The sequence below is a fragment of the Leucopleurus acutus genome, assembly GCF_964270905.1.
Source record: "Leucopleurus acutus genome assembly, chromosome: 11".
NCBI lineage: Eukaryota > Metazoa > Chordata > Mammalia > Artiodactyla > Delphinidae > Leucopleurus > Leucopleurus acutus.
Window position 1 is genome coordinate 14,926,367 of NC_139152.1, and position 23,765 is coordinate 14,950,131.

Here is a 23,765-nt window from a genome sequence, read left to right on the forward strand (position 1 = left end):
CATCATCTCCCAGGTGTGTGTGGGGGTGGGGGTGTGTGGGGGTGGGGGTGTGTTTTAAGAAGGAGAGGCAGACAGGAGGGTCCACACACCATCCTTTTATGGGCACAACTGGAAGAATCACATATTTCACATTTCATTGAGTAGAACCAGTAACTTGCCCACATCTCACTGAAATGGAGTCTGGGAAATGTGGCCTTTGACTGGCTGGCCATTTACTATGGGAGCGGAAAAAGACACTGTGACACAACTTGCAACCTGCCACCAAAAATCCAGGTGTGCACTTCTTCCCACTTACCTACCCCCTCTACACACACATACACCCAATATTATAAAGTCCCATTCGAAAAACAAAACAAAAAAAAGGAACAGTACAGTGTTGGAAGTATACTGGTGAGCACAGCTGCCTTCCTAAAACATGGAATAGGAAAATAACAGCTGTCATTTTTCAAAGCAATGATCAAATCCTACCAGATATGAATTTTAAACATTCCCTGCTCTGGCAGTGAAATAATTTCCTTGACTAGGTCATGATTATATTATCTGGAAGAAATTTCTTTGTCCCTTGTCATTTACAGTTCCTGTTTTCTTTACTTTGGGATGTTTTTCTTTGTCCATTATTTCTATTACCATAAGGACTGGTTTGCTTGTGACAGTTCTGATTTATATGCATTGTCCTGGTGTAATATCAATATTGAATGAATAAATTACTTGTTCTAAATATGTGTCCCTTTCTCTCTTGAAAGTGTCTGAATACCTTATAATTATCTCTTTAAGGGAGAATTGCACTCTATTCTCTCCTTGGAGGCTGTACAGATTTCTGGGCTATATTCTGCAAGGCCAGTTGGGAGGCTTCTAGATTTGCTTTAAAGGTCAAACGTGCATTGGTTTTTGCAGATCAATACAATCCCTAAAAATCTCAGTATGCTTTTGTTCTATTGACAGTCAGATCCACAGGCACATAACCATAACCACAGATCTAATCTAGAGAATGTTCCTATGCTTACAGACTATCCTCTTATATTTTCTGGTTTCTTTGTTCAGAACATTTTTGCTTTCCCTGAATTTAGTAGTGTCTACTTTGATGCTCTCTGAAAATATTATCTGAGTTAAGAAAGCATCACCCTTAATCTAACCTTTGAAACTAGAATGGACCCCAATTAACAGAGATGTTTTAATGTAGGCACTTGAGGACACCAGAGGTTATTTACTAGTAAAGATGCTTCTTTAAAATCACGTCTTATAACCAGCCCAAGTACATCTTGTCACAGAACTTTGCACGACAAGAAAGAGCCAACAAATATAAACATTCTGTGCTTTTTTAACGTTCTGAGATTCTCAAACAATTCACAGAGGTTACATGTTCTTTTGTCAAGTAGTCTACCTTTTTAAGGATTACAAGTGAGTTTTACCAAATGTTTTATCATGACATAAGAAGAATCACTGGCTTTCCAGCCTGCAATATTGGTATTCTTGCCAACTACTACCCAACTCTTAGACCAATGCCTCATTTTTTTTTATTATTTTGGTAGAATTCCACTTCTAATAACCAAATTATGTTTTATTTAAGAATAAGATGTTATTTTTTAAAAGCAAGAGAGAGTCTAAAATCCAGCATTTTAAACAGGATAGAAATGTGTGTCTCATAAAGTAATTCAAAGGTAGGTGGTTCATTACTGGCAGAACACTCTACACTTTCAACATGTGACTTCCGTCCCTAGATTCAGGGAAGGTATTCAACTTTTGCCATCTCATAGCAACTAGAAAGTATCAGAGTATTGTATGATCTGTCATTTTAAGGACAAAACCCAGAAGTACCAAATATAATATCTGTTTAAATTCTATTATCTAAAAAACAAACACATGGTCATACCTTTCAATAAGGGAGGCTGAGAAAGGCAGTCTTTAACTGTATATGTGACCAGTTGAAACTCTATTAGAAAGAGGTGACCAGATATTGGGCAACAACTCACAGTCTGACACACTATTGTGTTATTCAAAAACAAATCTAAATATTTAAAGCAGGGAAGAAAGATTTAATACAGAGAATAAAGTACTTTCAAAATTAATAGCAGGAAGAGCCAAAGTTGTGGGTTCTGGACTGGAACACAACACTACAGAACTGACACATCCAGGGACTGAGGCCACCACTGGAACAACTGAGTACGAACATTCCACTTTAAAAGCAATTCCATAATCAGAAAGCTGGGAACTAGCTGTCATCACTACTTTTGCAACAGCTGCCTCTCAACATGGAGGGAAGTGGATAATGTACACTGGAGTATTGCTTTAGAAACCAAGATCTTGCTAGAAGAAAAAAAAAATCCAAAGCAATGCCAATATTCTTTGCTTCCACCTTCTAAAATCTGTGCAAATACATTTTATTGGTAGAACCTAATTCTCTTCCTGACTCTTGGCTGCAGAGGCACATGGGAAGTAACACTTTAAGCTTTTCAGAAACTTCAGACAGACACACACACGAAGAAGAAGGTTGGAATGGTGTTAATGAATCAATCCACGGCACCACCGGTGCTATTAATCAACAACAGGCACTCCAGCAGAGCATGTTAAAGTGTTATTTTATTCCAACTGAATACTCTCAATGAACCTTTCATCTGCGTCTATTCTTTAGTAACTGAATCATCATTTAAAATAAAATAATTGGATTAATTTCTCCAAAAAAATGTCAAGAAACTCAGCTTGTGTAAGGTTTGGACATATCAATTTCTCAGTCCTTTATACTAGACTTTAAGCAAATACTATTTTTAAAGGTCTGAAAGTTCTATCTTTATAAAGACTTCATGTTCTATTAATTCACTTTTTCCCTTCTCCCAAGCTAAAGTGAATGAAAGATAAGCAACTTACTTTTAATATAGTAGCAATGTAGCTAGCATTTAATTTCAAAAAAACTTAATAGACATTTCCCTTTATTTGTCAGTTTCCTAATATTTGAAATAGGAATATGCAAATAACTTTATCATATCTGCAACTGCCTTTATTTGTTTTTCAAAGAGGTGCTAGCTAGATTCAGGTCACTCTACTAGGAAACAAAGTGAGGGGTAGAAAGTTGTACTATACCCTCCATGATAGCAGGGACCTTGTCAGTCTTGTTCATCACACTATACCCAGCACCAAGCACTGCTAAGCACCCACTAGATACATTTTAAGAATTCTTGACTTAATAAGTGAGGTCCTACTTTCAAAACGGTTTATACAAATAATATTAGGAAGATAATGAGGGGTAAGGAAAATGCTGAGCATATATAAAACACACATGTAGCTAGTCTCAAAGCTGTGGATCATAACTCTTTGTAGTCAATTTTCAAGATGACTGTTAAATTTTATCCTGCTGGTAAGGTCACTGTTGAAGATTCTTTCTCAGGTCTGAGGCAAGACTGCAGACTGACCAGCAAGGACACTTACAGAAATTATCTTGGAATGAGCTTTCTGAAAATTAAGTCATTTAGAACAAATAAATTATCTTTACTATAGAGTGGGGGGGAAACAATAAATTTAATCAGTTATATGTACTTGGACACTGATTTCTTAATCCAACAAGCAGGAAGGTTTTAGGAGGCTATTCACCAAGCCACTTAAAACTCTTGTTTCTAACATTTTTTAAACTTTGCCTCAAAACAAAAGGCATAGACAAAATAACCTAAAGTAATGTTAACACAACACCGAGAAAATGAAATAAACCAACACTGTAAAGATTGTCTTTTTTTCCCAAAAGATGTGCAATTTCAGTTTTGAAGCCTGATCACTTTGTCTTAAATATTTGTCTAGAAAATGAGTAGACTACTATGTAGAAGAGAAGGCTTTACTTGTTTAAGTAGTAGGCATAGAACAAAGTCATGGAAAAATAAATTGTAGAAATGGCATAGTTGTCCATCTGATTTTATTTTTAATTAAAAGATCTACTAAAATAGGTATGCATACATATTAAGTAAGGAAATAGATGGTATTGAAGGGCATATTTTCAAAGAAATTGAAGTACAAGGAACATGTTGGTACCTTTTCTTGTTAAATAATGACTATCAAACTGTGTTAACATTAATCTTTCAGTTTTGCCAAGATTAGATTGCCCCTTTTCAAACAGTCCAGCTATCTTAGTTTCTCCTCCAAAATGCACACGAGTCTACCATAAGAGATTTGTAGGTACAAAAATTTCCGATTTTTCAAGGGTTTATTTTCTTAAAAATTAGTGGTATAGTTTAGGAATTAACTTAAAGAGAGACTAAATGTTTAGCATAAATGTATTGAAAATAAATCACTACATGTAAAGTGATTTTTAAGCCCCTCTACCTCTCCAGAGTTCCAAAGTTAAGAATTACAATCTAGGCTATTATTAAAATATAAAGGTGCAAACATTTCCATGTATCACCACTGTCCATTTCTACTTAAGCTTCCACTCTGTCTTGACCTCTCACACCTGTGTTGCACTATAAGGAAAGGAGTGCAAGGGGGAATGTACAATTTTGTGACTTTCATGTTAGAAATAGCTTTTCCTAAGCAGCTCTGAAAGTGAATGTAATTTTTAATTTTCTGTTGTCTATCCTTCCATTCAAGATATCAATCTTTAAAAAAAACCACTAATATAAAATTAAAAGGAAGGAAAAAAGAGAAAAGGATGAGGATTCTATTATTCATCTTAGTAACAAAAAAGTTACCTGATATATTTTTGGTTCCTAAAACTTTCCCCAGTGAAGCAAACACGCTTCTGGCTGAACCTAGTTCCTGGATCCAACTAGATAATTTTATGGGTTGCCCCCAAATCTCCACACATTGTTCATTTTCAACAGCAACATACCAAAACAACAGCAAACTATCCACATCTGCTTTCTTGCTAACCTTGTAAATATTCCTTTTTATTTGTTTCTTTCAAATATATTTAGATAATAAAAATTATTTTTTAAGACTTTTTTTGATGTGGACCATTTTTAAAGTCTTTATTGAATTTGTTACAATATTGCTTCTGTTTTAGGTTTTGGCTTTTTGGTCACGAGGCATGTGGGATCCTAGTTCCCCGACCAGGGATTGAACCCATACCTCCTGCACCAGAAGGCAAAGTCCCAACCACTGGACCACCAGGGAAGTCACCTAAAAATTATTTTTAAGTTGAAATTTACTATGGATTCTGAGCTTGAACCAAAAAAAATTGACATTTTCCTAAATTAGAAAAAAAATGAACATATTAAATCCTAATTAAGTAAAGAAAATAACTAAGCAGTTAAAATCACAGAAGGGCTACAGTAGCATTTTCAAGGGCTCAACTCTGCTTCTTCGAACTGAAACCACTGATCCCCCGGTCCCCATCCACTCCCACATTCAAAGGCATGATAACATGAGCAAAAGTACTTTGAGGGGACATATGTTCACCCTACACAGTTTTTTTCAAATATATATTTTTGTTTGCATATTGATGTTCAATGTCTTCTGGCACAAAATCTGTTTAGCACAGGGAAGCTAATTCATTGTTAGGTTTTTGGCTTAAACCCTGTATTCATTATGTAAACTCCTTTTTTCCACATAACCCTCCAAGGTTTGATGAAAACAGATTCCTAAACATGTCCAACCTGCCAAACAGGAATAAAAGCTTCCAGTGGAAGCATAACGCTCCTTTAAAATAGGAGTGTTGTAGCTTGTATGAGCATATTTCACTCTTGGAAAGAAATGAGATCATGTTTCGTTTCAGGAAATGTATGCTTCAGGTAAGAGACTGAAACAAACTTTCTATACTTAACTGAATACATAGGAGAATGTTTGAATTCAAATGTATTGCTGAAGTGAAGTAGCTCTTTAATTATATTGCAAAACTTAAATGGTAGATGAGTTTCAATTCTCAGTAGGTTTGTAAATATTTTCCAGAAGACAGACCTTTCCTGAAGAACTGACTGCACCTTGATTATGCCTTCTCTTCCCCTCTCCTTCCCTCTCTCTCTCCGACTGACCCTACCGACTGCACTGAGATCATTTCCTTTATATCATCTCTTAACTGCTCACTTTCATGGCTGTCCGAGTCTTGGGCCAGTTAGTCATGTCTGCCGGGAGATTTTTTCTTTGTGCACATTTTCTTCAATGTCTTGAGCCAGTGCCTGTAGTCTATACACTGTGTGCTGCTGATGACTCCAGAAAGGAATTCTTATTAAATGAAGGGTGGATATTCTTAACAAACGGGCTCCAAACTGACAAGAGTTCCTGCTGAGGAAGCAGCTGCTTTCTTTCTGTTCTGTTACTCCATCCTGGGCTCCTGCCCTGTTCTGTCTGCCTATCTCTGTACTGGCAGCTCATGAAGACCAATATAAACAGGGTATAGGACCCAACTGTCCCCTTACATTCTTACCTGGCAAACAATTACATTTCTGATACTTGAGTTTGAAGATAGAAATGATAGGCCCCACTTTAAAAAAAAAAATCATAATATACATGTGATACCATTAAACTTTCAAAATTAATTATCTAATTGCAATATTGTATATCTAGTAACAGACAGAGAAGGGTTCAAGAGCACGTTGCCTACGTTATAAATAACACCATCTACGTCATTAATAGCATCAAGAGCTTGGATTCAAATCAAGGTTTTCTTATTCCAACTCAAGGGTTCTTTCCATGACGTATTACTCATACTGCCATTTACACAACATACAAAGCAAGTCTGTGAAATGAGCATAAGGAAAAGAGTATTGTGATTGAGCCGGGAAAATAAAACAAGATAGCTTTCTTCATCCAGCTCCTATAGAAAAGGATCATATTAAGTAGGTGAGTTCACAGATGGAATGAACAAGCTCATATGTTGCCAGGATGAAACTTCAGGCCCTGATTTCACGTTATTTTCTGTTGGAGCTGGAATTGTTTTGGTTGTGAGGAAGCCTTCTTTAAGTAAGCAAAAAAGCAGAGTATAATTCTCTTGGAGCTTAGAAAGAAATAGTCATTTCCTGTATAGAAAAGTATTGCATTGTATTTCTAACTAAATTACTACCTTTTTTTCTTAATTTATGATCTGATGAAAATGATATACCATAATCATAGCAGAAGATGAATTATAATTATTTAGGTATAAATCAATTTTAACTGCTATCAGCCATTAGCTATAGTCCTTTTATGACACAATTTTCCATTTTAAGTTATTATCCTGTATTTTTTTGTTGGATGTAGTATTTTCAAGAATTATTTTCAGCTACAGAATAAGGGTAATGTGTATCTTTGAACTTCTCTTACACAAAATGCTTTTCTTGACCACTTTATTTTGTATTTCTAAATATTTTCCAACGTTATTGTGATTCTTTTTCTTCTTGAGTTATTTAGAAATGTTTTTGAAGTTGAAAACATGAGTTCTTTTGTAAATTATCTTCTTTTTACTAATATTTAACTACATGAGAGTCAGAGAGAATAGTCTATGTCATACTGACTTTGAATTATGTTAAAAGTAGCCAAATATACCATCAGTTTTCTTAAGTTATACATGTCCTTGAAAAGAATATGTAATTTCCATTTACTGAATGCAATATTCTATATATGTTCATTACATCAAGCCTGTTAATTTTTTTCAATTTTTTATATGCCTAATGATATTTTTGTCTAATTGATCTATAAATCATGTGGGATTTTTATTAAATCCTTCCATTATGAAGGTGGATTTGTCAGTTTCTCTTGTATTGATAGAACTGTAATGTGTTGTGTTATAAATTTTGAAGGAATTATTTTTAGTACATATCTGAGATACCCATCGGGTAAATTGAATCTTTTACTTCTATAAAATGCTCCTCTTCACCTCCAGACATTTTTTGGGGGGGTGGGGTTGTTTGGTTGATTGATTTGTGGTTGTTTTTGCCGGTAAGCCTGTTTTAAATATAACCACACCAGGTTTCTGTTGTTGCTGTTCTTACTATTAATATTTGCCTGGGATATCTTTTTCCATCCTTTTAATTTTAAACAATACTTATCCTTGTGTTTCTGGTATGTCTCTTTGGTTTTTTCCCCCCTTATAAAAACAATGTAACAATCCAGAGATTTTATATAATATATTCAGTCCATTTACATTTATGGATTTCTGAAATACACTTTTTCATTCCTACCATCTTAGAGAATGTTTATATTTGTACCATTTCCTATGTTTTATCTCTCACCATTGGACCCTCTTCCTAATTAATCAAGTGTTGTTGCTGGTTTTCTGGGGCTTTTTTCATTTGTTTTTCTCTTTCTACTTATAGAAAGATACACCCTCTATTATCTTAGTGGTTATATCTAAAAATATAACATGAATTCTTGAAAAGTCTAGTTATCTATATCTATACTTCCTCCTAGACAATACAAGCAACTTAAGAAATCTGGATCACCCGATCCCAATTTATATAGCCTTGTGGCCTAGTATTTAATTATATCTAATTTATTTTGATCTCTATATTTGAAATTATTACTATTTGTACAGCCAATATTACTTTAGAATTATCAACATATTTACCACAATCTGTATTCACCATTCCTTTCTGAGAACATGATTTTATTTTGTTCTGCTTCTTGAAAGACAGGCTTACATTCCTCATCAGATTCCCCCCCCCCCCCCCATCATACCGGCTTTCTCTTTTGTTGTGATATTTTTGCTTAGTTTGCATTCTAATTACCTTCTTAAAATTGTGCATATTTGAATATGAGACAGAGATGATTCTGAGACAGCTACTTCTTGAAGGACTGTGTGTGAGGGAAACCAGGAAACTAGCTGTGTGAGCAGTTAGCCTGGATTCAGATCTGTGTTCTACACTTTCTTATTAACAGTCTACCTCTTGGGTAGGCATCCTCTGGGACAGAAAGACATCTACCTGTCTCACAGTGAAGGTCGGAATGTCATGGTCAGATGGACCAAAGGCATTTGTTTGTCTTCAACTGCTTGAAATCAGTGTCACCACATTTTTCTCCTCTATCTTTTCAGACTAATATTCTCTAAAAGCATGCATGGTGGCGGGGGGAGGCAGGGTCTGCACACTTGCTTACTCAGCAACCCTTGTCCTCATTACTTGGAGAATTCTCTTTCTTAGGGTCTTCAAGATGATGTTCTTCTCCCACAGTATTAATTCTATAAGCATCAGATAGGTTACTTCTTCATTCTGTGTATGTGCACATGTGTGTGTGAGTCTATATGTTTGTGTATACACATACAAGCCTGTGTATTCTACCTTCAAGAAGAAAAAGGTGAGAAATGAGTGATATGTGTGTTTTCCTTTGATCTATTCTCTCACCATTTGGGCTCTGTTTGAACCCCCTCAGATGTACCTTGACTATTTTCTAGCTTCTAAGGAGCTTTCAATTTATCCAAGTTTAAGGAACTAAAATGGAATAATTCCATACACCCATACCTAGTTTCAGATTATCAAAATACATTATTACATACACATATGTGCATGCATACATGACCATGCATGCTCGCATACGTGTGCTCACACGTGTGCGTGCGCGCACACACACACACACACACACACACATCCTTAGCAAAATCTTCTGTCAGGAGGTTTCTTCATCTTTGTCTCAAACTTATGGTGATTTTTATATAAGAATTCTGTATGCTCTTCAATGCAATTCACCATTATTAGCCACATTCTGCTACTACTTTATAGCTCATTATTTTCACTTGGTTGGCACTCAGACTTGAAGAAGGAAAAAAAGCATCTTTCTCTAACATGCATATAACATTCAAAATTACCTGCCTATATGGTTTTTAATACTTTCAGCACCATCCACAGACATATCGCCAGTATCTACCGTGGTGAATATGTAGTAGTATATGAATATATGTAGTAGAATATGAATATATGAATATATAGAGTATGAATATATAGAATATATATATATATAGAATAATATATAGAATAATATATAATATATATAATATATATAAAATATATAATATATATAATATATATTATATATAATATATATATAATATATTATATATAATATATAATATATATAATAATATATAATATATAATATATAGAATAATATATATAGAATAATATATAGAATATATGAATATATAGAGTATGAATATATGTAGTAGAATATGTATTCAATAAATTTTTATTTTGTGAATAAAAGGACACAAACTGTGATTGCCCCAAAAAAGCAGAACACACACACAGAGGCACAATTTTTTTCTGATCTTAGAGACAGAAAGTAAGGTACAGATCTTTCCTATACCTTCCATAAGACTTAACCTTAATTTTCCTTTTCACTGAGTGTTCCCATAGCTGGCCTTTTTACAGGTAGGAAAACAATCAACTTTAGTAAATTGTAATTTTGCTGTTTGTATTAATTTTCATTAATTTGTATTAATTTCCAATGACTTTGCCAACTAAGTAAGCATCTTTGCTATTTCAAATTATTTTTAAACTTATACTTGAGAGTTACCAAATAGTTTTCCACTGCTAAATGTAACAACAGAATAATACATATACTATTTCTTAAAATCATAAAACCATAAGTAGCATCCAAAATAAAAATCAAGACTAAAAACCTTCCTGATATATATTTTGAAAGAACAGTACTTGGTTTGCTAATCTTTATATTTCAATACCATCTAATTAATTTTCACCCCATGCATTAATTTTATAAGTTACTACAAATCAATAATGTCTTATACTAGTTTTCTAAAAGATTACATCAAAATCACTGGCATCAAGAGTGGGTTGTTGAGTTGATCCTTAAAATATAATAATCTTCTTTTTCTGATGAAAAGAGTTGATTCCAACTCTTCCACTTCCTACTTATATAGGAACTCTGCGAGATGTTTACATTCTTTGTGCCTCAATTTCCTCTAAAATGAAGATAATAATAATGCCTATTCAAAAGACTGTCATGAGGCTTATGTTTTGTATGAGGATTAAAGAGGTTAAAAGTAGAAAGCACTTAGATAGACCAATACCTTGCACATTCTAAGTTAGAACTCAATAAATGTTTGCAAATGTAATTATTAAATTACATTTTTTCTTCCTATTCAGCATTTTCCGGAACATATTCTAAATGACAATCTTCCAGAAAATATGGAGTGTGACTGGAAGAGGTGTGGCCATGTCTGGGCGTTCCATTCTTCTGTTAACAGGACATAAAGTTAGGTTCATGGTTCAGTCTGTGCTAATCCTAGTACTTCATCCTCTGCCTACCACCGACCCCTGGGATTTACCCAAAGGATGTGCATGCAATTCAAGCTAGTCAATCAAATTCCTGCTTAAAATTTTTAAACGTACATCATTTGCTATGCAGGAAGGGCATGTTTCCCAGAAGCCTCTACCCATATTCCTGATCCTGGAGGAAAAATCCATTTACTGTAGAAAACACAGAAGCCAATATACTGAGAAAGGAAGAGAATCAAGAGAGAGAAAGAGAGGCTTCGTTGTGACAGTGTTCACATCCTCAATTCACATCACATTCCCTCCTGTATTGACCTCTGCCATTTGTGACCAAGAGTCCTGACCAAAACAAAAATGCTCTTAAAAAGTATCCTGAGCAAATTAGTTTTAAAAGTACTGCAAACTATAGCCCCTTCTTGAAATTCTACAAAGCATACTATGTTATCACAAAGCATAGTAAAACCTCTATATATCAATACTTCTAGAATAATTTTTTTTAAAAGGCAGGCCTACCTTAGCATAACTCAGCATCTCTCAAACATACCTAGACATTTTTCCTGACAGCTTCTAGCAAATGACAAACTTGTGTTTCACAGAATAAACCTGTGTTTCACAGTTGTTTTGAGACCACAGATATAGAAGTCTCATGATTCCACATTATAGATCTTTATTCCCTATATAAAGATAGTTGCAGCGAGCGGGGGCTACTCTTCATTGCAGTGTGAGGGCTTCTCATTGCAGTGGCTTCTCTCGTTGCAGAGCACGGGCTCTAGGCGCGTGGGCTTCCGTAGTTGTGGCACGCAGGCTCAGTAGTTGTGGCTCACGGGCTCTAGAGTGCAGGCTCAGTAGTTGTGGCGCATGGGCTTAGTTGCTCCGTGGTGTGTGGGATCTTCCCAGACCAGGGCTCAAACCCATGTCCCCTGCATTGGCAGGTGGATTCTTAACCACTGAGTCACCAGGGAAGTCCCCGTGGCAGGCAGATTCTTAACCACTGCACCACCAGTGAAGTGCCCATTTTTGTTTGTTTTTTTGCTGTCAGAAACCAAGAAAGAGCTAAAGAGGATTATCCTTAATAATAAGAAAGTCAGGTGCATATTGTGGGGCTGGACAGGCACACAAGGACAAAGTGGGGGTGTCCTTATGAGGGACTGACGAGCCTGGCAAACAGTCCCTTCCTGCTCTTGGGCCTCCCCTGGCGGTTCTGAGGAAGAGGGTGTGCAGGTTCCTCTGAGGTGGTCCTTGGCTGGGAGGATTGTAATTTGTACTTAATGGTGCTAAGATTCTTTTTTATCCAAATGACTAACCAGGTGTGCCTACCCCATCTATTAAGTAATCCAATACTTTCTCCATGTCTAACTTAAACTAAAAGTGATATATGCTAGGGTTTGTTCATGTATTTTCTCTTTTACTTCTTTGATGTGTAAGTCTAAAACTGCTCAATTTCTACACTGTTTTAACTATTGTGTCTTTAAAAGGTGTATTATTTTTCCAATCCCACCAATTTTTTTTTCTACCCTTTTCTTTATCAAAAGTGCCTTAGAATCAGTTTGTCAATTTTGCAATTAAGGGTTTTGAATTAAGTTTATAAATTCTTCCAAAGTTTATTTATATTTTTACAACTTTATAACTTCTCATGTTGAACGTCTCCATATATCCTAAGGATTTAACACATTATCCATACATAAATATATCATCTATACATAATAAAGCTATTCTCCTTTCTAATGGTTACATCCTCATTTATCTTACTTTATTAGATAGAAGTCCTAAAATAATTTGATAGAAGGAATAATTATCCTATTCTTGATTTGAAAGAGAAAGCTAAAAAGCGTTTCCTCATTAAACAAAATTTGGTTGTTAGTGTGTACAAATTATTTTTTGTATTTTTAAAGTATTTTCTATTCACTCATAGTTCACCATTTAAAAAATCATGAATGGGGCTTCCCTGGTGGTGTAGTGGTTGAGAGTATGCCTGCCGAAGCAGGGGACACGGGTTCGTGTCCCGGTCCAGGAAGATCCTACATGCCGCGGAGCGGCTAGGCCCGTGAGCCATGGCCGCTGAGCCTGCGCGTCTGGAGCCTGTGTTCCGCAACGGGAGAGGCCACAACAGTGAGAGGCCTACGTACCGCAAAAAAAAAAAAAAAGAATGGATAAAAAAATTAAATCCAAAAAAGTTTTTTGCTGCTATGATTTATTAATGAACTATTTATTAGAAGATTCAATCTTGGAAAGATGAAAAGGAAAAACATATAAAATATAAGTATAAAATTTAATAATAAATTGAGTTGGTTACAAAATCCCAGAGGTGTTCATTAATTCACCACTAAAAAAGTATACATGGGGGGGACCTTCAAGACGGCAGAGGAATAAGACGTGGAGATCACCTTCCTCCCCACAAACACATCAAAAATACATCTACATGTGGAATAACTCCTACGGAACACCTACTGAACCCTGGCAGAAGACCTCAGACTTCCCAAAGGCAAGAAACTCCCCACATACCTGGGTAAGGCAAAAGAAAAAAGAAAAACCAGAGACAAAAGAATTGGGACAGGACCTGGACCTCTGGGTGAAGGAGGAAAAGTTTCTACACACTAGGAAGCCCCTTCACTGGCGGACGGGGGCGCGGGTTGAGGGGAAGTTTTGGAGTCACGGAGGAGAGCGCAGCAACAGGGATGCAGAGGGCAAAGCGGAGAGATTCCCACACAGAGGATCACTGCCGACCAGCCCTCACCAGCCCAAGAGGCTTGTCTGCTCACCTGCCGGGGCGGGTGGGGGCTGGGAGCTAAGGCTCGGGCTTCAGAGGTCAGACTCCAGGGAGAGGATTGGGGTTGTCTGCGTGAACACAGCCTGAAGGGGGCTACTGTGCCACAGCTAGCCAGTAGGGAGTCTGGGAAAAATTCTGGACCTACCTAAGAGGCAAGAGACCATTGTTTCACAGTGCACTAAGAGAGGGGATTCAGAGCACCGCCTAAATGAGCTCCAGAGATGGGCGCGAGTTGCGGCTATCAGCGTGGACCCCAGAGACGGGCATGAAACCCTAAGGCTGCTGCTGCAGCCACCAAGAAGCCTGTGTGCAAGCACAAGTCACTATCCAAACCTCCCCTTCCCAGAGCCTGTGCAGCCTGTCACTGACAGGGTCCTGAGATCCAAGGACAACTTCCCCAGGAGAACACATGGCAAGCCTCAGGCTTGTTGCAACGTCATGTCAGCCTTTGCCGCCGCAGGCTCGCTCCATGTTCCGTACCCCTCCCTCCCCCCGCCTGAGTGAGCCAGAGCCCCCTATCAGAATCTATTTACCCCTGTCCTTTCTGGGTGGGGAACAGATGCCCTCAGGAGACCTACATGCACAGGCAGGATGAAATCCAAAGCTGAACCCCAGGACCTGTGAGAACAAGGAAGAGAAAGGGAAATCTCTCCCAGAACCCTCAGAAGCAGCGGATTAAATCTCCACAACAACTTGAGGTTACCCTGCATCTGTGGAATGCCTGAATAGACAACGAATCATCCCAAAACTGAGGTGGTGGACTTTGGGAGCAACTGTAGACTTGAGATTTGCCTTCTGCATCTATTTTTGTTTCTGGTTTTATGTTTATCTTAGTTTAGTATTTAGAGCTTATTGTCATTGGTAGATTTGTTTACTGATTTGGTTGCTCTCTTTCTTTTTTTTCTTTATATATATATATATATATTTATCCTTTTTCGCTTTTTGTGAGTGTGTATGTATATGCGTCTTTGTGTGATTTGTCTGTATACCTTTGCTTTTACCATTTTTTCTGGGTTCTGTCTGTCCATTTTATCTTTTTTTTTTTTTTTTAGTATAGTTTTTAGTGCTTGTTAACACTGGTGGATTTGTTTTTGGATTGGTTATTCTCTTCTTTCTTTCTTTTTTATTACTCTTTTTTTTTTTTACTTTTAATGATTTTTAAATTTTTTTTATTTTAATAAGAGTTTTATTTTATTTTGTTTTATTTCTTTTGTTTTTCCTCCCTTTTCTTCTGAGCCATGTGGCTGACAGGCTCTTGGTACTCCAGTCGGGGGTCAGGCATGAGCTCTGAGGAGGAAGAACAGAGTTCAGGGCATTAAACCACCAGAGACCTCCCACCCCACGTAATCTCAAACGGCGAAATCTCCCAGAGATCTCCATCTCAACAGTAAGCCCCAGCTCCACTCAACGACCAGCAAGCTACAGTGCTGGACACCTGATGCTAAACAACTAGTAAGACAGGAACACAACCCCACCCATTAGCAAAAGGCTGCCTAAAAGCATAATAAGGTCACAGACACCCAAAAACACGCCACCACATGCAGTCCTGCCCACCAGAAAGACAAGATCCAGCCTCATCCACAAGAACACAGGTATCAGTGCCCTCCACCATGAAGCCTACACAAGCCACTGAACCAACCTTAGTCACTGGGGGCAGACACCAACAACAACAGGAACCACGAACCTGCAGACTGTGAAAAGGAGACACCAAACACAGTAAGTTAAGCAAAATTAGAAGACAGAGAAATACAAAACAGATGAAGGAACAAGGTAAAAACCCAGCAGACCAAACAAATGAAGAGGAAATAGGCAGTCTACCTGAAAAAAAAATCAGAATAATGATAGTAAAGATGATCCAAAATCTTGTAAATACAATGAAGAACATACAAGAAATGTTGAACAAGGACCTAGAAGAACAAAAGAGGAAACAAACAATGATGAACAGCACAATAAATGAAATTAAAAATTCTCTAGAAGGAATCATCAGTAGAATAACTGAGGCAGAAGAACGGCTAAGTGACCTGGAAGATAAAACAGTGGAAATAATTACCTCAGAGCAGAATAAATTAAAAAGAAGGAAGAGAAATGAGGACAGTCTCAGAAACCTCTGGGAAAACATTAAATGCACCAAAATTCAAATTATAGGGGTCCCAGAAGAAGAAGAGAAAAAGAAATGGTCTGAGAAAATATTTGAAGAGATTATATTGAAAACATCCCAAACATGAGAAAGGAAATAGTCAATCAAGTCCAGGAAGTACAGAGAGTCCCACACAAGATAAATCCAAGGAGAAAAACGCCAAGACACATATTAATCAAACTATCAAAAATTAAATACAAAGAAAAAATATAAAAAGCAGCAAGGGAAAAGCAACAGACAACATACAAGGGAATCCCCATAAGGTTAACAGCTGATCTTTCAGCAGAAACTCTGCAAGCCAGAAGGGAGTAGCAGGACATATTTAAACTGATGAAAGGGAAAAACCTACAACCAAGATTACTCTAACCAGCAAGGATATCATTCAGATATGACAGAGAAATTAACCTTTACAGACAAGCAAAAGCTAAGAGAATTCAGCACCACCAAACCAGCTTTAAAACACATGCTAAAGGACCATCTCTAGGCAGGAAACACAAGAGAAGGAAAAGACCTACAATACAAACCCAAAACAATTAAGAAAATCGTAATAGGCACATACATATCGATAACTACCTTAAATGTAAATGGATTAAATGTTCCAACTAAAAGACACAGACTGGCTGAATGGATACAAAAACAAGACGTGTATATGCTATCTACAAGAGACCCACTTCAGACCTAGGGACACATACAGACTGAAAGTGAGGGGATGGAAAAAGATATTCCATGCAAATGGAAATCAAAAGAAAGCTGGAGTAGCAATTCTCATATCAGAACAAACAGAATTTAAAATAAAGAGTATTACAAGAGACAAAGTAGGACACTGCATAATGATCAAGGGATCAATCCAAGAAGAAGATATAACAATTGTAAATATTTATGCACCTACCATAGGAGCACGTCAATACATAAGGCAATGCTAAGAGCCATGAAAGGGGAAATCAACAGTAACACAATCATAGTAGGGGACTTTAACACCCCACTTTCACCAATGAACAGATCATCCAAAATGAACATAAATAGGGAAATACAAGCTTTAAATGATACATTAAACAAGATGGACTTAATTGATATTAATACAACATTCCATCCAAAAACAACAGGATACACGTTCTTCTCAAGTGCTCATGGAAGATAAGATAGATCGTATCTTGGGTCACAAATCAAGCCTTGGTAAATTAAAGAAAATTGAAATCATATTAAGTATCTTTTCCAACCACAACACTACAAGACTAGATATCAATTACACGAAAAAATCTGTAAAAACTACAAACACATAGAGGCTAAACAATACACTACTAAATAACCAAGAGATCACTGAAGAAATCAAAGAGGAAATCAAAAAATACCTACAAACAAATGACAATGAAAACATGATGACCCAAAACCTTTGAGATGCAGCAAAAGCAGGTCTAAGAGGGAAGTTTATAGCAATACAATATTACCTCAAGAAACAAGAAACGTCTCAAATAAACAACCTAACCTTACACCTAAAGCAATTAGAGAAAGAAGAAGAAAGAAACCCCAAAGTTAGCAGAAGGAAAGAAATCATAGAGATCAGATCAGAAATAAATGATAAAGAAATGAAGGAAATAAGAGCGAAGATCAATAGAACTAAAAGTTGGTTCTTTGAGAAGATAAACGAAATTGATAAACCATTAGCTAGACTCATCAAGTAAAAATGGTAAAGACTTAAATCAACAGAATTAGAAATGAAAAAGGAGAAGTAACAACTGACACTGCAGAAATACAAAGGATCATGAGAGATTACTACAAGCAACTATATGCCGATAAAATGGACAACCTGGAAGAAATGTACAAATTTTTAGAAAAGCACAAACTTCTGAGACTGAACCAGGAAGAAATACAAAATATAAACAGACCAATCACAAGCACTGAAATTGAAACTGTGATTAAAAATCTTCCAACAAACAAAAGCCCAGGACCAGATGGCTTCACAGGTGAATTCTAACAAACATTTAGAGAAAAGCTGACACCTATCCTTCTCAAACTCTTCCAAAATATAGCAGAGGGAGGAACACTCCCAAACGCATTCTACAAGGCCACCATCACCATGATACCAAAACCAGACAAAGATGTCACAAAAAGAAAACTACAGGCCAATATCACTGATGACCATAGATGTAAAAATCCTCATCAAAATACTAGCAACCAGAATCCAACAGCACATTAAAATGATCATACACCATGATCAAGTGAGGTTTATGCCAGGTATGCAAGGATTCTTCAATATATGCAAATCAATCAATGTGATATACCATGTTATCAAATTGGAGAAAAACCATATGATCACCTCAATAGATGCAAGAAAAGCTTTCAAAAAAATTCAACACCCGTTTACGATAAAAACCCTCCAGAAAGTAGGCATAGAGGGAACTTACCTCAACATAATAAAGGCCATATATGACAAACACACGGCCAACATCGTTCTCAAAGGTGAAAAACTGAAACCATTTCCACTAAGATCAGGAACAAGACAAGGTTGCCCACTCTCACCACTATTATTCAACATAGTTTTGAAAGTTTTAGCCGCAGCAATCAGAGAAGAAAAAGAAAAAAAAAATCCAAATTGGAAAAGAAGAAATAAGACTGTCACTATTTGCAGATGATATGATACTATACATAAAGAATCCTAAAGATGCTACCCAAAAACTACTAGAGCTAATCAATGAATTTGGTAGAGTAGCAGGATACAAAATTAATGCAGAGAAATCTCTTGCATTCCTATACACTAATGATGAAAAATCTGAAAGAGAAATTAAGGAAAAACTCCCATTTACCACTGCAACAAAAAGAATAAAACACCTCCTAGTAAACCTACCTAAAGAGACAAAAGACCAGTATGCAGCAAACTATAAGACACTGATGAAAGAAAGTAAAGATGATACAAACAGATGGAGAAATGCACCATGTTCTTGGATTGGAAGAATCAACATTGTGAAAATGTCTATACCACCCAAAGCAATCTCCAGATTCAATGTAATCCCTATCAAACTACCAATGGCATTTTTCACAGAACTAGAATGAAAAATTTCACAATTTGTATAGAAACACAGAAGATCCCGAATAGCCAAAGCAAGCTTGAGAAAGAAAAATGGAGCTGGAGGAATAAGGCACCAGGACTTCAGACAATACTACAAAGTTACAGTAATCAAGACAGTATGGTACTGGCACAAAAACAGAAATATAGATCAATGGAACAGGATAGAAAGCCCAGAGATAAACCCACACACATATGGTCACCTTATTTTTGATAAAGGAAGCAAGAATATACAGTGGAGAAAAGTTAGCCTCTTCAATAAGTGGTGCTGTGTAAACTGGACACCTATATGTTAAAGAATGGAATTAGAATGCTTCCTAACAGCATACACAAAAATAAACTGAAACGGGTTAAAGACCTAAATGTAAGGCCAGACACTATAAAACTCTTAGAGGAAAACATAGGTAGAATGCTCTATGGCATAAATCACAGCAAGATCCTTTTTGACCCACCTCCTAGAGAAATGAAAATAAAACCAAAAATAAACAAATGGGACCTAATGAAACTTAAAAGGTTCGCACTGCAAAGGAAACCATAAACAAGACAAAAAGATAACCCTCAGAATAGGAGAAAATATATGCAAATGAAGCAACTGACAAAGGATTAATCTGCAAAATATATATGCAGCTAATGCAGCTCAATTAGAAAAAAAACAACCCAATCCAAAAATGGGCAGAGGACCTAAAGAGACATTTTTCCAAACATATTCAGATTGCCAACAGACACATGAAAGGATGCTCAACATCACTAATCATTAGAGAAATGCAAATCAAAACTACAATGAGGTATCACCTCACACCAGTCAGAATGGCCATCATCAAAAAATCTACAAACAATAAATGCTGGAAAGGGTGTGGAGAAAAGGGAACCCTCCTGCACTATTGGTGGGAATGTAAATTGATACAACCACTATGGAGAACAATCTGGAGGTTCCTTAAAAACCTAAAAATAGAACTACCATACGACCCAGCAATCCCACTACTGGGTATATACCCTGAGAAAACCATAATTCGAAAAGAGTCATGTACTACAGTGTTCACTGCAGCTCTATTTCCAATAGCCAGCATATGGAAGCAACCTAAGTGTCCATCGACAGATGAATGGATAAAGAAGGTGTGGCACATATATACAATGGAATATTACTCAGCCATAAAAGAAATGAAATTCAGTTATTTGTAGTGAGGTGGATGGACCTAGAGTCTGTCATACAAAGTGAAGTAAGTCAGAAAGAGAACAACAAATACCATATTTTAACACATATATATGGAATCTAAAACAAACAAAAAAATGGTTCTGAAGAACTTAGGGGCAGGACAGGAATAAAGACGCAGACATAGAGAATGGACTTGAGGACATGGGGAAGGGCAAGGGTAAGCTGAGACAAAGTGAGGGAGTGGCATAGACATATGTACACTACCAAATATAAAATAGATAGCCAGTGAGAAGCAGCCACATAGCACAGGGAGATCAGCTTGGTGCTTTGTGTCCACCTAGAGGGGTGGGATAGGGAGGGTGGGAGGGAGTCATAAGAGGGAGGAGATATGGGGATATATGTATATGTATAGCTGATTCACTATGTTATACAGCAGAAACTAACACACCACTGTAAAGCAATTATACTCCAATAAAGTTGTTAAAAAAAAGTATACACACAACATACTTTTATTTAACACATAAATGTCCACATCTACTATAACATCTCTAGAAATTGCCATAAGATCATCTTGATGTTTTTTACCCTATATTCTGTTTTCTGATACTAGATACTTACATTACCTATTCTGCTTCATTGGGGGTGTGTGTGTGAGTGTGTGTTTCTGTGCTTGAGTTATATGCTTGGCAACACTTTTCTCTTAACTTTGATACTTTTCATGTTTCTGTTACAAAAACCACACAACTAAAAATTACATATCTGGATAATGTTTTTTATTCCAATTAACTATTTATACTACTGCTATTAGAAATGCCACTGATCTTACTTGCCTCATTCTGGTTTTTATTCTTAATACATACTTTTCCCATTTTCCTGATGAGTATAATGCAAATGTTACCAAATTTTGATTCTTCTGGTGGTTTGGAAGTTATACACACTGTTCTTCTTCAACTAATATGTCTCTGTGACACATTACAATTATATATTTGTACAAATAATTATATATGAATTAATTTTTTCTTAATCACTGTTGAAAAGGAAATAGCATACTTTAATCCCCTTTCTCCTTTTAAGGCAGAAAATTTAGCACGCCTTTCAGTTTTGGAATGGTCTATGAATTCTCATCTAGCTATTAATACCAAACAATCTTTGCAGTTATTATATTTAAAATTATGTTTTTAATAATTATTTAGACTAAGTCAACATTAGGTGATTTATTAAAAATTTTAATAGATCTTTATTGGAGTATAATTGCTTCACAATACTGTTTTAGTTTCTATTGCACAACACAAAGAATCAGCCATATGCATACACATGTCCCCATATCCCCTCCCTCTTGAGCTTCCCTCCCATCCTCCCTATCCCATCCCTCTAGGTCATCGCAAAGTATCAAGCCAATCTCCCAGTACTAATATCTACTCTTAGGTCCCTAATCTTGAGTTCTTATTTTTGATTAAAAGTTTGTCAACCGGTGCACCTTTTCCATTAGAAGGGTACAAAGATTTCTGAGCACTTACATACATGCAAATATGTTTTAGCTGTTTTCACATATAAATGGCAAACTGAATGACTGACATAAAACATATTTACTCTCGAAACTATGTAGCTACTGTCCCCTTGTCCTGGGACAGTTAGTGTTTAAAGGTGAAGTCTATGTCCAGACTAACTTTCCTTTATTTATTTTTTCCCTCCTCTTCCCCTCCTCCTTTAAAAAGTTTACATACTTTACATATTTCCTTAATTTTTCCTGGTTGTATGTGTGTCATATATGTATTCAGGTTTGATATGCATATGCAGAGCTTTATTCAGCCCAGTTAGATTTTTTTGGCAATCTTCAATGTTACCTCTGTTTCATTTCAATAATATGATGTCAGATGTCCTTTCTTTGACTTCTGCAATTTCAAGAGTACCTCTCATTCATTTCTATCACTAGTTCCTTTTCCTCTGTATTCATAGAGTGGTTCTCAATGTTCATCTCAAAATTTCATTTTCTGCTTTGTCAATTCTGCTTTTAATGAATATTTTAAATGTGTCACTGAATTTTTAGTTTCTTTACATCTTAGTAGCTCATTAAGCCCCATTTTTATTAACATATCCCTTTTATCCATTTCCTCCATATCTTTATTCTTCATTTTATTGTTATATTATTTCAAATTTTATTTTTATATCATTTCACTGAACACATTTGTTAATTTTATAAAAACAAAAATGCTTATGTTTTTATAAAATCTACTTAGGTGTACTATAGCATATATTTTTCAAAAACGCCTTGTGTCTTGTCAGTTATTTTACTTCTTGCAGAATATTTTCACATCTCTAATTTGATTTTTTTCCAACTACTCATCCTTTAGGAATGAAGATTCTCTCCACCGATTACTCAAAAATAATGTTTGTAGTTTCTTCTGGTTACTCTCATTTTCCTGGTTGCTGTTAAAACACGTTTCTCAGATTTTTAGCTAGAGCAATGGTAAATGTGAACAGACTTAGTCTAATTACTGGTTACTGGCAGTCACTTAATTTCTCTAAATTCTGTACTTCACCAGTCTTGCTTCTGCAGTCTAGTTGACTACTTTGAGAAGGTAAGTATTTTTCTAGGTAATTCTAAACAATGTATAGTTATTTTGCCAGAAGTGGTCTACCTTTGTACTTTCTTACGGCACTTCCTTTTTTCACATTCTCAGATGCAGCAAACCAAATGCTTAGCCACTGTAGTCTCTGAATATTTTGCATTAATACAAATTTTAGTCTTAGAAAACATGTAGAAAGGGGGATGGTAAAGTGGCCCTGCCTGTAGATACCCTTCTTTGGGTGGTGGGGAGAGTTGATCCGATTCTAGATCTCCGAGTCAGGCAGTAGCAAGGAAATTGGTCATCTTCTTAACACTGTTCAGACTGGTAGATTTATTCTCCTTCAGATAATAAAGCAAGTCATATCCTTAAGATAATAAAGAAAGTGCCATCCAGTTTTTTTTTTCTTTCTATTTCAGATTGATCTGCTTTGTCTTACATATGGTAAAAATTTGGGTAATCAAATGAATGGTTGCCAGTCTTTGTTGCTGGCAATGTTATACAATGAATAGACTTTTTCATTTTTTTAATATTTGGTTAATTTTTTAAGTCACACACTACCAGCCAGATTCCATTTAAAGAAAGTCAACTGGACTGATTTTAAAAACCTCAATTTATTTTATTATTATCATTATTTTAAGATTAGGGAACTGAACTCATTTACTAAGCTCACAGTCTGTCAACCAGCTTTCTTTTTCCACAATTTACAAGCTTTTTCAGGTTGTTTTAAAGTTTTCTGATTTTGCCTGTTTTTTTCATTCAGCCTTTACACACTAATTCATTTAATTCTTATACAATGTTGATTTTTAGATGCATTCCTATTGTTGTAGCTCTTATGCAGTGAATCATATGATGTACACCTTTCAGATGTATGTTTTATTTATTTTTTAAATTGAAGTACAGTTGATTTACAATGTTGTATTAGTTTCAGATGTACAGCAAAGTGATTCAGTTATACACACA

At 36.0% G+C, this 23,765-nt stretch overlaps 1 protein-coding gene across 6 annotated transcripts in view; it reads left to right on the plus strand.

Annotated features, from left to right (window-relative positions):
• PIK3C2G (phosphatidylinositol-4-phosphate 3-kinase catalytic subunit type 2 gamma) overlaps positions 1-23,765 on the plus strand; it is a 364,032-nt gene that overhangs the window by 10,715 nt on the left and 329,552 nt on the right. The window contains exon 2 of one of the 6 annotated variants that reach the window (XM_082849613.1): positions 4,982-6,756. The exons of the other annotated variants lie outside the window; for them this stretch is intronic. The gene's annotated coding sequence lies outside the window, so the exon portion shown is untranslated. The remainder of the gene's footprint in view (positions 1-4,981; positions 6,757-23,765) is intronic. 6 annotated transcript variants of the gene reach the window in all.